Source organism: Rhineura floridana, chromosome 2, assembly GCF_030035675.1.
Source record: "Rhineura floridana isolate rRhiFlo1 chromosome 2, rRhiFlo1.hap2, whole genome shotgun sequence".
NCBI lineage: Eukaryota > Metazoa > Chordata > Lepidosauria > Squamata > Rhineuridae > Rhineura > Rhineura floridana.
In genome coordinates, this window is record NC_084481.1 from 210,927,427 (window position 1) to 210,942,280 (window position 14,854).

At 40.2% G+C, this 14,854-nt stretch overlaps 1 long non-coding RNA gene across 1 annotated transcript; it reads left to right on the forward strand.

Annotated features, from left to right (window-relative positions):
* Positions 1-7,532: 7,532 nt before the first annotated feature.
* LOC133378427 (uncharacterized) lies at positions 7,533-14,291 on the forward strand. Its single transcript, XR_009761016.1, has 3 exons — positions 7,533-7,959; positions 13,377-13,560; positions 13,972-14,291. It is a non-coding gene; the product is annotated as an uncharacterized LOC133378427 (long non-coding RNA).
* Positions 14,292-14,854: the final 563 nt, after the last annotated feature.

Here is a 14,854-nt window from a genome sequence, read left to right on the forward strand (position 1 = left end):
CCTGACATGCAGAAGGTCCAAAGTTCAACCCTCAGCATCTCCAGGTAGGGTTGCCTCCTCCCTGACCCTGGAGAGCTGCTGCCAGTCAGTGTAGTTGGTACTGACTCAGTATAAAGCAGCGTCCTATGACTGGGTGCTCACACTGCAGAGCTGGTTCACAGTGGAGGCTATATGCATAGAGGAGGAGAGGGCCACATAAGATCACAATGCTGATGCAGCACTACCTCTGGCTGAACGCATGAATAAAGGCACTTCACACAATGTATAATTTAATTAATGGAATTCATGCAGAATGTGGGGATGGTTGCTACCTAGGGTGGGCGTCTGTCCTACTTTATAGAGGACAATCCTCTGTTTGAAGGGTGCTCTGGTCCACAAGAACCACGAGGGGGAAGCCAGGGGGCCTTAAAGTTGCCCATCAACAGTTTTTAGCACCTGGATTTTAGCCTCTGGATAGCAGACTGTGCAGGCACACAGGTCAGTTGGTCACAGTCTCTCCCGCTATGGCGAGATTATTGTATTTCTATTCAAATTATAGTAATTATTTCTAAATGTATATCTGTATAAGAAAATTAGTATTTATGGGTGTATTCAATTAAGTCCTACTCAGAGAAGACCCATTGCAATGAATGAACCTAAGTTTGTTTATTTAACTTCTATCCTGCCCTTCCTCCCAAAAGGAGCCCAGGGCAGTAAACAAAGGCCAAAACACTAAAAAAGTCTTAAAACATTTTTTTAAAAAAATCTTAAAAACATTTTAAAAATAAAATATCTTAAAAAGTAATTCCAACAGATGCAGATGATAAGGTCTCTACTTAAAAGGCTTGTTGAAAGAGGAAGGTCTTCAGTAGGCGTTGAAAAGCTAACAGAGATGGCAGAGAACAATCATAAGTGAGTCATGTCTATTAATTTCAGTGGATCTGAAGTGGGGTTAGTGCTGACTACCATCCTCTGACTTTTATGTCCCCTTTAATCCTTTTTTTTTTGGTGATGCTTATTGCTGCCTTGGACAGGGAAGAAGAAGCCAGTAAATGCAATGGGGATGGGCTTCTCAACTGCTGTTGGGGGGCGAGGGTTAACAATTTTTTTCAGTTGATCCCAGATCTTTCCAAGTTTGTTAGCCCTACTTCCTCCTGCTATAGCTAATGAAAGTCTCTGCCCCCCTTCTGAAGACTGCATTGATTTTACTTGCCTATTTATGGAGATCTTTTTTCAAAAAGCAGTGGTTTTTATTACATGGTAATGTCAGGATACAGGTCATAAGTGCTGAAACTGGACTTCTGACGAGTCATTAAAGGCATTAATGGAGATGAACTACAGCCCAGAATTAGAAGGTTCTGCTTCTGTGTTGGAATTGCTTTTTAATATGTTTTTAAACCTTTTAAATATATATATAAAGATCCTCCGTGGCGCAGAGTGGTAAGCGGCAGTAACGCAGCCGAAGCTCTGCTCACGGCCGGAGTTCGATTCCAACAAAAGGAGGAAGTCGAATCTCCGGTAAAAGGGGTCAGCCTTCCATCCATCCGTGGTCGGTAAAATGAGTACCCGGCATATGCTGGGGGGTAAAGAAAGGCTGGGGACAGAACTGGCAATCCCACCCCATATATATATGGTCTGCCTAGTAAATGTCACAAGACGTCACCCTAAGAGTTGGAAACGACTCACACTACAAGTGCGGGGACACCTTTACCTTAAATATATATATTAATCTTTTTTAAAAAAAGATGTCTTCAAAGCTTTTAAAAAAATGTTTTTAAAGTTGTTTTGTTTTAATGTATTTTAAAGTCTGTTTTTATGATGTTTTAAAGTGTTGTTAGTGCTTTTGTTTGCCGCCCTGGGCTCCTGCTGGGAGGAAGGGCAGGATAGAAATCAAATAAATAAATAAATAAGGTGCCAGGTTCAGTTCTGGGCATCTTTAGTTCAGTGGTCAGATAATGGGAAAGGTTTCTGCCAGTGACCTTTGAGAGTAAACAATACTGGGCTAGAGGAACATAGAAATTTGCCTTATAATGGGCCAGAACATTGGACCATCTAGCTCAGCCTTGTCTACACTGACTGGCAGCAGCTCTCCAGGGTTTCAAACAGAAGGCATTCCGAATCCTGCCTTGAACTGCTGGGAACTGAACCTGAGACCTTCTGCAGGCAAAGCACTCTGTCACTGAGCTGCAGCCCAGATGGACCAATATAAGGCAGCTTCCTGTGTCATTGATGAATCATAAGAACTGAATGGCAGGATTTGATTTGTGAATAGTTGAGATGGGTTCAGCATGGCTATATCTTAAATGGAATTGTGGGATTTAACTGCAGAGTCTGTACAGAATCAGGCTGAGGAAGTGGCCTGGGCACATGGGCTCAGGCCCAGGCATCATCATCACCATCATCAGGCAAAAGCAAAAACAGGTGTTCAGAGCAGGTAGCAGGTTTAGCAAAAGCTGTGGAGGAAGTACAGGGCAAGACAGGTGGGACAGGGGGACACGTGCATAGCAGGCTGGTCCAGGGAAGTAAAGGATTTGATGATCCCCAGCCAAGTTGCCTTGCAATAGAATTTTTCAGACCTGCCTGCCAGCAGCCTCTTCCTGCTTCCCATTGCAGAAGCTGCTGGGATGGCTGGAGTCAATGAGGGCTAGGCAACTAAAGGAGGCCAACAATGCGACTAGTTTAGGTGCATTAAGCAGAGTTAGTGATTTGTGTGGGCTTGACCGTGATCCCATGAGTTGGAAGGCTGGGAATACTGATTAATAAAGTTGGCTGTACATTGCTGCCAGGACCTCCATAGCAAAGTCTAGGAGGATTTCTCAAAGCACATTTCCCTTCCATCTTAGCTGCAATGCAACTCTTGCATGTGGTTTGTTGGCAATCATATTCCCATGCAAATTCCATAACTAGCTGCTACCCATTACACCAATGCCTTCCTTGTGGCTTAATGCAGGTGAGTGAACAGGCATCCCCATTTGTTATACAGAACTGAAGCAATCATCAGTGGTATGATTCAATGAGATGGCTTGTAAAGAACACATGATACGAAGTAGCCGTGTTGCCAGACAGCACACTGTACTGACATCACTCTGACATCAGAGCAGCCCATATATGACCACACTAAGCTGCCTTACACTGAATTAGACCCCTGCTCCATCTAGCATAGTATTGTCTGCTCTAAGGGGCAGCACCTCCCCAGAGTTTCAGACAAGAGTATTTTTCAGCCCTGAAAAATGAGAGGGATTCGAACTGGAGCCTGACATGAGAAGGATTCAAACTGGAGCCTTCTGAATACAATGCTTATGCTCTTTCAGGTGAGCTGTACCCCTCCAAAAGGGCCGTTGGCCTTATTATGATCCCTGCCTGACACTCAGGCATAGGTTTCTCATCTATATTGCTGACTCGGATCCTCCCTCTTAAAAATAGTCTGACATAAAAATGTAGAAGGTGGGTTTTCCCCTACTAGTTGTCTTCATGTAAGGCAGGCATGGGAAACCCCTCACCCAAGGGCCTAACCTGGGCTACTAGGCCTCTGTATTCAGCCTTTGACATTCCCCACAGCCCACACTGTAAGGGTTCCATTAAAAAAAAAGAAAGATAGCAACTCTGAAGACTAGGGGACCTGAACGCAGGCCTCTGACCCCCTGTGTGGAAAAAAGGGGGTGGCTGTTCTATTTTCTCTGTCATCCCTTCATCCTATTTCCTGATAAATGATCACAGAACAATCTACGAAGGCTAAGGAATTAAATGTTGATTTTGTCACTGTGGCGGGTTGACAGATATCACAGCGGGTTTGGCAACAGCCATTTTAAGCTGTGCTGTGTTCAGACTAGAGATGGGTAAGAAATCTGATTTAGTTCGCACTTAAAGCTGAATCCACCTAATCGACGCTCTCCTAAACAAGGCGCAAATGGAAACACAGCCATTCTTTGAAATGTGTACGTCTCCAAGTGTTGCAATGCAGTTCTCCTGCCAAGCAATGTTGTACAAAAACGCTTACACTTGGGTAAAGTGTGCACTGAAGTGCATATATGGATATATATGGATATATATATATATATATTAGTAGAAATAACACAAAAATGCATAACATTAGGGAAAACTGCTTTGCAAAAATGTGCATATTAAGCAAAATTGCACACAAAAATGTATCTATTAGGAAAAATCTGCACTAAAATGCTGGTGAATTTTCATAAGGATTTTTAAAAAGAATTCAGACTGATGTTAAAATGTGGAGAATTAATACTGAACATATGAGAAACTGAGAGAAACCAAAATGGACAGAATCACCCATTTCTAGTTCAGGCTTTATACCAACTTTGCTACTGAAGGAAAGCTTATAACACCTTCACAAGCCCTCTCCCCCCCCCGAAGACCTGCAGCACTGAAAGTAATTTCTCCTTCCTTATTGAAATGCAAATACTGAACTTTAGGAGTCAGATTTGCTCCTTTATTATTATCACCTCTTTTGAAGAAAATTTGAAGAGGTGTATTGGAAAAGAACCGAAACAAATATGTTACAAGGCATTTAAGCTGCTTTTAATAATTGTGTTACTGTATGTTTTTCTCTTGTATTTTGTATTCGGGAACAAAATACATATTTGGATATATACCTCTGCAGACGTATAAACATGTATGTGAATACAAGACATCATAGTGTCTAAAATACTCACTAATCACTGAGTTGTTTTGATTGTTTCATTGGATATATGTTTGCAACTACAAAAAAGTGACAAAATTACATTTTGTCTGGAGAAATGTTAACATGCCATCACTTCCCTTGTAGAACATATATATTCCTATTAGATTTGACTGAAAAAATTGTAGGTGATTAATTGTGTGAGTTCTAATTGATTAATCAATTAATTGGTATGCAGTCCACTCCTGTGCAATATACTTGGAAGAAAGATCTACTTTGTTCAATCCTGTACACACTTACCTGGAAGTAAATCCAATTAAACTGGGCCTTAGTTCTAGTTTACTGCCCTGGGCTCCTACTGGGGGGGAAGGGCAGGATATAAATCTAATAAATAAATAAAATAGTTCTAAGGAGATATGCATAAGGTTGAACTGTAAATGTCATACATTTAATTTACGTATAAATAAAACAGTATTTCAGAAGGAAAAAGCATTCTTACTTTTGGTGGAATCCTATTGGTCCCCTTACATCCACAAAAAGGCTTTTGATCTAGCGGAGGCATCTACTAAAGGAAGAGGGGAAAAGGAAATTTTCCCAATTTCATCTCCCCTTGCAACCCTCACCACCCTGTTCTAAGCAACACCTTCCACCCTGTTCTGGAGGGTCCCTCGGCTCTCTGGAAGTGAGTTTCAGGGTAGAAACACACTGTTGTGCCGGTTCCAGTGCGTCTTCACCTCTCTTTTCTGAAAACGGAGGCACACAATACTAGTCAAACCCCGCCCCTTTTCACTGTAAAATCTGGTGGCAGCTGCTTCTTTAATCCAGCTTCAAAGAGATTTCACAGCTGATTGGTAGATTAACCGTTCCCCCTCCAGGCGTGGCCAATGGGAATGCTTTGCTCTGGTAACTAGTATGTTCACAGCCTCAGTGTATGTGTTCTGGGGGCTGCAGTAGGAAGGGGAATTGGCCAAAAATGTTTCTTCTTCTGTTATGCCTCCACTGGATCAAAAGCACTTTCAGGAGCACACCAGCTATATTACACTCATTGGTTCTACATGATGCAGCACATGGGTATGTATCTTTGAAAAGACACTTCCTCCTATGTGAAAATAAAGTTGGTGCACACAGTTGTTGTTTTTTGTAAGTACTTGCATTTTTAAAAAAACTTTTTTAAAAAACAGCCCTGCTATCTGGTTAACCTGGTACCATTTTAATTGATCAAAAGGTATTATATTAGCAGCCTTATACTTGGCATTGCTCGGGAATTCTAAGAACCCCCCCCAAAAGCTATGCAATTTTGAAATCAGTGGTTAAAATCAGTGCAAACTTGAAAGAATCAGCCTGCCACCTTGATTAAAAATGGTGTCAACTGTATGGAGACATAGATGAAAACTTTCACCTTGATCTTAGGAATCACCATGCAAAATTTGATTCAAATCAGTGCAGTTTTAAAATCAGTGATTAAAATGAGTGTAGATCTCAGGAACCGTCATGCACATTTTGGTTACGATATCTTAAGAGCTGTCCAAATGCATAGTGGATAGACAACTTTCCAAGATATATTGTAGATTTATTTACCATATCTATAGGCCCTCCTTCACCCAAAGGTCCCAGGGTGGAAACATATAGAGTGAAATCCAAAGCTAAACAGTAATATTAAAACAGTCAAACATAAATTTCACACAAAATTCCATACACATTGGAGCAGCAATAAAAATCCAATCCAATGTACCTACCCCTTCCCCCAAAGCCTGAACAAAGAGGTGCATCTTCACCCGAGGACAAGATGTCAACAGTGTCAGAGGGGAAGGTTATTCCAGAGGCACGAGGTCACCACTGAAAAAAAACCTCCCACAGGTCCCCACTCCACAGATCTCATTGGGTGTCTGGACCACTAAGAGGGCTTCTCCTGCAGATCTTAACATGTAGGAGGGCAACGTGGGAGGAAGGGTGGGATATAAATTTAATAAATAAATAAATAAATAAATTGTATGATTAGTCAACGGGATGTTGCTTACTGCCTTCCTGTCTATAGATCCTTATCTGTAGATAAGCAGATACAGAATCAAAGTATATAGATCCAAATATTGCATATAGCAAATATTGTCTTACAAGCAATACACATAGAGAATAAATTCCCCCTTTCTGCATTTCATGTGGCATGCTTAAAATTTTCCATATGACAGGAAAAGAAGAGAAAGAGCTCATCAAATGAAAACAACAATGCACAGATTGCTTATATTTCACAGCATCCTTTGTCAGGGCATGTTGGGTGATTGTTTTTGTATACACAAGAGCAATAAAATATAGAGATGTTTCACACTGGTATAGATTATTTATTGATCTCATCTCTGTTACTAAATAAATACTGTAATAATGGTCACCGAGAAATAGATGTTTGCCCACCGACACATGTTTATACAAAATGTCACATATTAGCTTTCCCCCATTTGCAAGAAAAATCCAGTTTTAGTGCCAAAATATAACTAAGCATTCCTGAGAACAGCTGGGTATACTTTTTTTTTTTTTAAAGAGTGTTTAAATAATATACCCAACTTGTTTTTTAAAAACTTTCCTTTATCACTCTGGTTCTGCTGTGCAAGAGTTCTCCCTCCCCTCATTCCCCGGTAGATGCAAATGTAATTTTTAGCACATTTCTCCAGTAGAAAAGTTATTTTATCAAAACAAAACATTGATGTTAAGCTGCACCCTCTTACCCAGCGCAGTGTTTTAAAGAACTTAATGGCTTCTCCACATTTTTAATGGCTGCAATATTATGCAGCTAACAAACAATTTCAGAATTAAGTTGCCACAATTAGGAATTAGAAGCAGGTGGCTCAATAATGGTGCTTTTTCATTTCCTTTATTAGGAGGATGTGGTGCAGGAAAAGGAAAGCTTCTCTCTTCTCCCCCCCCCTCTCCTAAACAACACAGAGCTTTATTTTTTTTCATCAGCTCCACAGTAAGAGCAAGTAATCAATTTGCACGACCCAAATCATTTCCAAGTACAACTTCATGCCCACCATTCATTCTCTCGGTTGTTAAAAGCTTCTTTGCAGCCATCCCAAATTTTAAAAGATGATTTATCTCCAGATTTACAAGTAAAAATATTTGCTTTATAAGATTTTTTTTAACCTGCCCTTCACCATAAGGTCCCAGGGTGGGTTGCAACAACAGAATATACAATTATAAAAACAGCATATAACCATTACAAAAATGGAACAGAGCAATATGGATAGGAGCTAGTAAGTTGCTGTTAAACAACACTATGATGCCTTTAAAAAAATTATATTTTTTTCTAAGGAACAGATGGATTGCATTTCCTCTGCTGGGTGATCCCTGAGGTAGGTGTCTCTCTGTGTGTACAGATATATGCATGTGCATGTGTATGTGTCTTAAAACCTCACAAACAGTCACATAACAGCATGTCCCTGAAGTCTGTTTCAATCTTTCTTGCTTCCTTCCTTTGCCCATTTGCAAAAGAGGGTGTTAAACTGATGCTGCCGTTCCCACAGGGTTCAGTGTTGAAAAGGAGACATTAGACAAAAAATGTTATTGATAAATACACCATTTATGAAAGTAGATTCTTGAACTCAAAAACAGAACCCTGCAACACGCTTCTTTCATCTTTCATTTATTTGCATTTATTCCTTCTACACAAGACTGGAAGCTGTGACCCTGGCACACCCTCTAGTGGTGAAGTTCAGCAAAACAAGCTGCCTTTCTTTCCTTCCCTCTTACTGTGATTTGCACAAGACAAAGATGAGTGGCAAAGCCTGTCCTCCTTGAGAGAAATTTTGGATCCTATGGAAGAATCCTTGTCTCTTCCTTCCCTATTAGGGTTGCCACATTGCTTTTTACAAATGTCTATTCCCTGGTCTAAAATAGCGGTGGGCATAAGGGCAATTAGGTTCTACCTTATGCAAATTTCTCCTAATATATATATTGTTGTTGGCAATTTTGCCTAACATATACATTTTTACAAAACACTTTCCCCTTATATAAGACATTTTAATATGCTATTTTCACCACTGTATGCATTTTTTATGCACACTTTACCCCAGTATATGCCTTTTTAGCTGGAGAACTGCATTGCAAAATTCAGGGAAGTGTGAATTTTAAAAGAGGGCTGTGATTTGGTCCGCATATTGTTTCGGAAAGTAGGGATTAGATTGGTTCACCTATGAATGTGAACTGAATTGGATTTCTCCCCCATCCGTAACTGATAGATTTCTGGGTGATTTGTAGCAGAAGAGCAAGGAATTTTGACTTCCAATCTTTTAACAATAGCTGCAACTTTTGAACAGAAGAAAGCTAATCTAGACTGGACTTTTAAATGACTGTGAGCTCAGTTCAGTTCAGGTTTTGTGCAGAAAATAAATTTCTTAGAATGTGCTCAGAGACACCCTATTATTTCATTCTAACTATATGTCTTTTGCACCTGTCTCTCGCTGGTAGAACTTGGAGTTCTTGCAAAAAACTAAAGTAAATCCAACAAGCCTGAAGTCTGCTGACCCCTGGTTCAAAGGGTTGTCCTTCATTCCAGAGATACATAGGCATGTGGGAGACAAAGTGGTTGTACACTGGAAGGGCACAGCACGATAACTATGCTCTGCCTCCACAGTCGGAGGCAGCACGCTTCCAAATACCAGTTGCTGGAAACTGCAGGAGGAGAGTACTCTTGACCTCAGGTCCTGCTTGCGGGCTTCCCATAGGCATCTGGTTGGCCACTGTGAGAACAGGATGCTGGATTAGATGGACCACTGGCCTGGTCCAGCAGGCTCTTCTTATGTTCCTATGTTATGGACCTATGCAAGCACTTAATTGACCTATATAGCAACTCCTATTTGGCATAGTTTATCTTAACTAATTTGCAAAGTAATTAAGATTTTTTTTAAAGTGCATGTAGTCATGCCAGTGCACTAATTAAACCCTTAATGGGGTGATAGGGTAACCAGGTGAAAAAGAGGATGGGGTTCCTGCACCTTTAATAGCTGTTTAGAATTTCAGCAGGTGTACGCAGCTATTAATGGTACAAGAGCCCTGTACTCTTTTTCATAGAATCATAGAGTTGGAAGGTGGCTATAAGGCCATTGATTCCAACCCCCTGCTCAGTGCAGGAGGTTTTCTTTTCATCTGGTCACCATAGTGGGAAAATGTGGCATCAGTGGAAAGAGTCTAAATATTAATCGTTGGGATTTTCAAATGTTGGCAGGTCTGAGTAAATCTTTTGATGCAAAAGCATTTAAAAACCAAACTAAACTAATAAAAAGACCCTGCCTGGTATTATTTGTCCCAATGTTTTCTGCTGGGAAGCTGACAACAAAATATATGAAAGCCTTGTAAAGAACAGCTCCCCTCAAGTTTCCTGCGCAATTCCCAAGGGAATCCAGATGTTGTTGGCTCCTATCAACCTAAAGCCCAGGGATCCTCTTGGGTGTTTGCCCCAATGTGACCGTTTTGCGCGACTGCCTGATCTATTACCCCTTGTTGTTCTGCTACCAAAAACAAAATTGTTTACAAAGTGTGAATTGTCCCATCTTTAGCGTATGGCAGAAGGGATTCCGTACCAATGAATCCTAACTTGGGGAGACTGCGTTCTCATGCGGTCTAACCCTGCATCAATAAACCCTTAACCCCTTCTTGCTTTGCTTGTATATACCCAAGTAAGGGGGGTCTTGTAAAGTGAGAGGGGAAAAGCATGTTCTCTGTTTAAGTATTATTGGTGTGCGTGCGTGTGTAACCTGGAGAATTTGGATAGGCAAGTCTCATGAGAATGAGGCTTAATTAACCCATGTTCTGTGTCCCTATTTGGTGAAATGTAGTCGGGGATCTATGGAACAATAGCCACTACTGTTTTGCCAGATCAAAACAGGGACATGTGGTTCACATTACACAAAAAGGTAGCTCCTCATAAGAGGGGGAAAAGAATCAGCAGTATGAATCAGTGGAGATGCCTGAAGAATTTCAGCCTTGCAAATTCATATGCAGAATTATGTAATCTGCAGTTCTCAGATTAATACACGGATCAGAGCTTGGCAGTCCACCAGATTTCACACTTCTCTGAATGACGGAACACAGTTCTTGGCAGTTTATATGTGCCAAAAATAAGCATCCAAGCACATGTATTTTGAGAGATGATACACATTTTAAATTTGTATTTTGAGATACAGTACAAATTTAAATACATTTCAAAATACATGTTCAAATGTGTATTTAAATACATATTTTGAGAAGATTTTTTTAAAATGTGCCTATTAATTTGGAAATAAAATGAAATTAACATGAGATTACAATGAAATCAACAGCCAGTATGGTAAAGTGGTTAGAATGTTGGAGTAGGACTTGAGAGACCAGGGTTCAAATCCCCACTTGGTCATGAAGATCACTGGGTGACCTTGAGCCAGTCACTGTCTCTTAGCCTAACCTACCTCACAGGGTTATTGTGAGGATAAAATGGATAGGGGGAGAAACATGTATGCCACCTTGAGCTCCTTGGAGGAAAGCTTTGCCCATCAGTATGAAGATGCCTTTTCTTCATTCAGTCCGTTAGTGTGCAGGGAGTATGAAATAATTACCTCGAAAGTGTACATTTCTCTATCACCCTTAAATAGGGATATCAGAGAATTCTAATGAAAATGGAAAAGGGAATGGAAATTGCTGCAGTTCATGTGTCTGTCAGTGGCCAGGAATGGAAATCAGTAAAGTGAATATAACTGGCATTGGGTCACATTTTTGTTGTTGTTTTTAATTCCACAGACTATATGGAATTAATGGCCTTTTTACATTGTTTTGATATTTCATTGAAATGAATGTTAAGTTACGTAAATAGTTATGTAACTTCCTAACTAACGTTAAATAGCAGAAACTGAACTTCAGGTGAATGGAAACAGCACTGACTGTGATGAATACAGGTTGGAACAGAAATCACTGCCTTCTTACATCCCTCCCCTTAAATTATTTGTTTGGTTTTTTTAAAAAATGTTTTGGAACCATTAATTTGGTATATTTAGTATACATTTATTTTAAAAATGGGGCAAGAAACAAGCTCAATAGCATAAGAAACAACTAACCAACCAACCGTATTAAACTTCCTTAAAAATCTACCATGGAAATGTTTGAGCATACACACTTCACTCTGGGCATTTTCTAATAGGCATCTCAAGCCGACTTCCTGGGACTTTCACATTTACTGTGTAACGTAGACTTCTGTCAACAGACAAACTGAAACAATATGAGAACCAAAACACAGCCATTCTTCGAAATTTGCACTTACTTGAATTTTGTGATGCAGTTCGCCAACCAAACAATATTTACAAAAATGTGTATGTTAGGGGAAAGTGTGCATAAGCAAAAATGCATTATGTGATGAAGAATGATTTGCAAAAATGTGTATGAGTCAAAACGGCTTATGTGTTTATTTGGAGAAATTTGCACTAAAATCCTGGAGAATTTTCATGAGGATTTTTTTTAAAAAAATGCAAATTGCTGCAGAAATGCGAAGAACTGAATTTAAGATTGGAAAAATTAGAAACTGAGAGAACCAAAACTGACAGATCTTTCCATCCATAGTATATCTCTTTATTTTTATTTATTTATTTGATTTATATCCAGCCCTTCCTTCCAGTAGGAGCCTAGGGTGGCATACAGCAGCTTATATAAGGCAGCTTCCTATGTTATGATAGATAGATAGATAGATAGATAGATAGATAGATAGATAGATAGATAGATAGATAGATAGATAGATAGATAGATAGATAGATAGATAGATAGATCCAGGAACTGGTGGAATCTGAAGACCTGTTCATGCATTAGTCACATGTAGGACATTACCATGTTTACTTAGAGCAGCGGTGACTCATAGAATAGTAGAGTTGGAAGGGGCCTATAAGGCCATCAAGTCCAACCCCCTGACTTGATGTGCTGTTGACCTTGTCCCGACATCATGTTCCCTTCCTGAAACAAGTGCATGTTGCTTGCATTGGTCTGAAGAGAAAGCCCAGTTTGCTTTCTTACTCATGTGTACAAACTCTAAATAATTGGCACACCTGATTGTGCAGAGCCCCTACACACAAACAGGAGCTCACACATCTGTCAAAGTTTACTTCAGACAACCCTAGGCAAGTGCAGTTGGAGGAATGAGAGGCAACCTCAGGGGTGGCAGGGAGGGGGGAACTGATCTGCTTGTGCCACCACTTCACACTAAAGTCCAAAATGAGCTCTCCAGCCCCCATCCATGGCCATCTACAGTGCTGGCACTTTGTCAATATTTTAATAAATAGTAATAATCCAAGCAGCGGTGTTATGCTTTCTAGGTGTTTGGACCCATTAATTAGGACTCCATTGTACACACACTCAAATGTCAGGCTGTACGAAAAAACTAAAAGGAGGCTGCTATTTTGCGTAACAGAAATAGCATGGCTACAACAATATTGTGGAAATCTGTAAAGGTTCTTCCATTAACTATATTCACTATTACCATAAACCCTCTCATTAAATCATCTAAAGCTGTCTACTAAAGATATAGGTGATTTCAGGTGCTAATCGCATCAGAAGTGCCAACTCTGTAAACCTTTTCCTCGTTTTAGTTTTCCCCTCCCACAGTTCTTCAACAGAAATGGTGCAGACACAAACTGGGCACACCATTACCCCCTTACCTTGAGCTCCAATTCCAATTTACTGTGCTCTCAGGATTATGCTTTGTAGTAATCACATGCGTGCTTACCTATGGATCAGTTGCATTTTCACTTTTCTTCCTCAGCTAGGTGCAAGGGCCCTCAGCTAGGTGCAAGAGGATCCCAGGTGCCTGCAGCCTCAACGAACAACTGACAGAATACTGAGCTGGATGTCCCACTGGGACGGTTCAGCATAAAGTTGTTTCATGCAAACGTGCATTCTGGCCAATGTAGGCTTTACATTTGCACTGGTAAAATGGCAAAATGTAGGTAAGGAAAGGCAATTCTTTTAGGCTGTATGCTGTACTGGCATTGTTATTATTTGTTAGTGGTGTGCAAGAGATTCAGATAAATTCCAGATCAAGAACTGAAGAGGGGCCATGTTGGAGAGGGCTTATCCAAGATGAAGTGTGGTCTCTCTGAAATACGTTAAATATTGGTGGTTGTTTTTAATGTGTGTGTCTGCAAAAGTGTATCTGCAAAAATTGAAACATTTGTTCTCAACCTTGCCATATGAGAAAATGCCAGAGTAGGGAGTGGGGGTGGACAGGCGGGAGACAGAGCTGTGTCCAGCTTCCAATCAGAGGGAATGATTTTACCAAGGTTCTCCAATCACGGTTTTATGGGGAAGGGATGTCAAAGTAAGGATAAACAGTTGATATATTTTTTTCTTGGTTGCAGCCCAGGCATTAATTGCACGACTTTGGAAAGATCTGAAAGGTACTTCTGTTTTGTTGTGGTATAGTAAAGTTTGGCAACTTGTACAAATAGAGAAGTTAACATGGAAGCTGAAGATTGCAAAAGGACAAAAATGTAAAAATACATTTGTTGCAGAGAGATGGAGCTTTATTACTCCCAAAGCTTTTCAAAACCTGTGGATTTCATAAAAGTAACCAAATAATAATAACAGTTTATTTATTTGTATGTTTAAGGGCAGGAAAAACTATTTTATATGTGAAGTACCCCCCATAACTCCCAGTAAATGTATGTTTTGAATTGTTCTTAACTGTATCAATAACGTAAATTAAAAAACAACAACAACAAAGTAATGTATCCTCTTATTCTTGTCCGTGCTGTGCTCTTTGCTAGTTGTGGTGGTGGTGCTTGCTGGGAAAATGTTGGACACTCATGTCCTTCTGCCTCTGTGCCATATGCCCACATGTCCAATTTTGTCAAATCAGATTTGCACTTCATTCCTGTGATGTTTGGTGCCAATTGAGCAGAATTACTTAAAAAAAACATTCTCCATCAACTGAGAAAATAAATTGAAGCAGAAAATTATCAAAGGGCAGAGAAAATTTCAGTGAAATCCACTTGGGTGGGTGCTGGGTTTTTGTTGTGCTTACATTACTTTCTAGGTGACCGAGGGATGTTTATGATTGTCCTTTCTTTCATTCTCTGGTGGTCAGCATTCTTTAGCCTCCCTGGGTGCCTGTGCTTCAATTAAAGCACAGGGGAAGATGTCATGAGATGATTCTTCACTTGAGGCTTTTTCAGATCAGGAACTGCGGGCACCCAGGGATGCTGCAGAGTGCTCGGGAAACGTTTACTGGAAAAAAGATAC